Consider the following 2,838-nt stretch of genomic DNA (forward strand, 5'->3'; position numbering starts at 1 on the left):
GATCTTTACGAAAAAAAACGCAATCGGACTCATTTCGACCCGTTCGTGGGTTAGTAAATCAGCCCCTAGGAGTGACAGGTAGGCTAGAGAGAAAGGACAGAGATAGCCCCAACAGGAGAGAGACCCCCCAGCATTCATGGCTGGAGTTCAAGACCTGTAGTGTTTAGTAAGAGGAGCCAAGTCAGCAGCTGGGAGTGTTCCCAGTGAAGGGGCCCTACGTGTGGACTGGGGTGAGTTCCTAGATGGGATCATCCGGCCAATCACCAGCTGTAATGATGTTTGGTAACGCCCACTCCTGGGAGGTGTTAAGCTTCACAGTAATTATCGCCAAATTTTATGATTTTAACGCTTCAAAAATGTCTGTGAATTATTATGTGATAATTACCACAATGTGATAGAAATAACTCTTTGCGATAACTGGGGTTATTGCACATGCAATATGAGTGTTAACGCATGCAAAATTACTTTAAAGAATCGGTACTTAATTAACGCACACTTTTTAACGCATAAAACTATACGTTAAGCGTTAACGACCTTTAGTGAATCGGCCCCATTGAGATACTTTTTTTTAATTGAATTGCATCTCAAATTGAATTTCGTCTGTGAGTTTTCACGTGATAAACCTTTTTCTCACAGTATTGAAATCTGCTCATAGATTTTTGTAAGTGCTTTCTCATTTCAGCCGCCATTTCTTCTTCCTTCTCAACTGAATTCCTGTAGTTCTATTAATGTATACATTTTAGACCAGGCCCCTCTGCATCACCACCGTGTATATAGAATTGTTCCTCGCTATTCACATTTCCTATTACAAAGGGGGCTTCCCAGTATATATCAGTAGCACAATAATTCATTTAATGTTTCAAGCTCTGATATATTGATTGAAGGTTTAGTAGTTTTTTCCCAGATTAGTTTCCAATCTTCATTAGCAATGAGAACATTCAGCTTCTTTTCCCACTGTACTACATATGACACAGCAGGTTCTGTTTCAGGGTATAATATTTCCTTATAGTGTTAAAATACTCCCTGAGGTACAAAGATTCTCTATACAAAGAAAGTCTAAAAAAGTGTTCTTAGTTGCATCTGCCTGTCTTGCAAAATAGGTGTTGTAAGCGGCAGGCTATAGAGTGCCAGTCGGTTCTGCCACCATTACATACCCGTAAATCCATCAAACTGCAAAGTCATTTTTATCCCACTATTGGTGAGATGCTAAATATGGTGCAAATATAGGGTTTCCGTATGTTAGTGTTGCTGGAAGAAGATGATCCTATATTTCGTGATTATAATTATACAAATCAGAGCAATGTCTTTCTTGGTTAATTACTCACGGCAGAGCTGTCACCTATATTGGTTTGATTAATTCATTCTCAAAATGGACCCATAATTAGTGATGAGCGAATCTGTTCCGTTTCGCTTCGCCGGAAAATTCACGAATCTTTCAAAAGATCCCTGAAACGGCGAAAATGTCGTGCGACAAAAAAATTTGTCGCCCGCGGCTATTATTTTGTCGCGCGGCTATTGTTTCGTCGCCCGGCTATTGTTTCGCCGCCCGCGGCTATTGTTTCGTCGCCCGCGGCTATTATTTTGTCGCGCGGCTATTGTTTCGTCGCCCGTGGCTATTGTTTTGTCGCGCGGCTATTGTTTCGTCGTCCGCAGCTCTTATTTTGTCGCGCGGCTATTGTTTCGTCGCCCGCGACTATTCTTTTTTGACGCCGGCGACAATTTTTGGACGTGCGGCGAATTTTTCCGCGGCAAAATTTTTCATCCGTTTCGCGAAACAATCCGCCAATGGCGAAACGCGGAAATTCGCCGCGAATCCATGCCTGGCGAAACTTTTCGCCCATCACTACCCATAATTGAGGGAGGGGTGAAAAGTTGACTGATTGGAGCAACATTAGCTGCTTGGTAGTGATCGTTTCTGTATCTGTGTCAACCAAAGTTTGAAACTATACAGTAATATCCAACCACTTAGACTGTAAGCTCTACGGGGCAGGGACCTCCTTCCTACTGTGTCTCATACCACATGGCACTTACTCCCTGTGTATTTATACTTATTTATTGTATTTATTATAACACTGTGTGTAATTGTGTATATTGTAAGATTGTACAGCGCTGCGTACCCTTGTGGCGCTTTATAAATAAAGTTATATATCCATACATACATAATTCTGAGGGTGATATATATTTTTTTGGTGAAACTATTGGTTCTACTAGGCCGCCAGCATTGCACACTATCATGCTACATCAGATAAGCATCCATATTGCTTAATCATTTATATATATATCTTATGGTTTATATTTTTTGTTTATGGTTTATATGTATATATTTAAGGGCACATTTATGAACAATCAAGCCTTCTGGCTCAAGCATTCTTATCAGTTCCCAGACACTTGTGGGGTTTCATCATCCAAATACGATTCGTGCGAATTGTGTTTTTCTTTTCCCTGACCAAAAAATAAAAAGCTTGGCACCCAAAACCACGCAAGAGTTTGGGAACTCTTGCGTGGTTTTCGGATATGAATGCTTGAGCCCAATGGCTTGAACATTCACAAATGTGCCCCTTAGTGATGAGCAAATCTGTCCAGTTTCGCTTCGCCAAAAAATGTGCGAAACTGCTGGAAAACCTTGAGAAATGACGAAAATTTCACAAAATGCAGATACCGTGTGACTTTTTCGATGCATAAAACTTTTTTTTTGACAGGTGTTATTTTTTTGCCGCAGATCCATACTTGGCGAAAAAATTTGCTGATCCCTATTTATTTTCTTTATGGTGTTTAACACAGGGTGAATACAACATATACCACTACAATATCCTATAGAAATGAACAGAGAACTGTGTA

This window comes from Xenopus tropicalis, chromosome 2 (genome assembly GCF_000004195.4).
Source record: "Xenopus tropicalis strain Nigerian chromosome 2, UCB_Xtro_10.0, whole genome shotgun sequence".
Taxonomy (NCBI): domain Eukaryota; kingdom Metazoa; phylum Chordata; class Amphibia; order Anura; family Pipidae; genus Xenopus; species Xenopus tropicalis.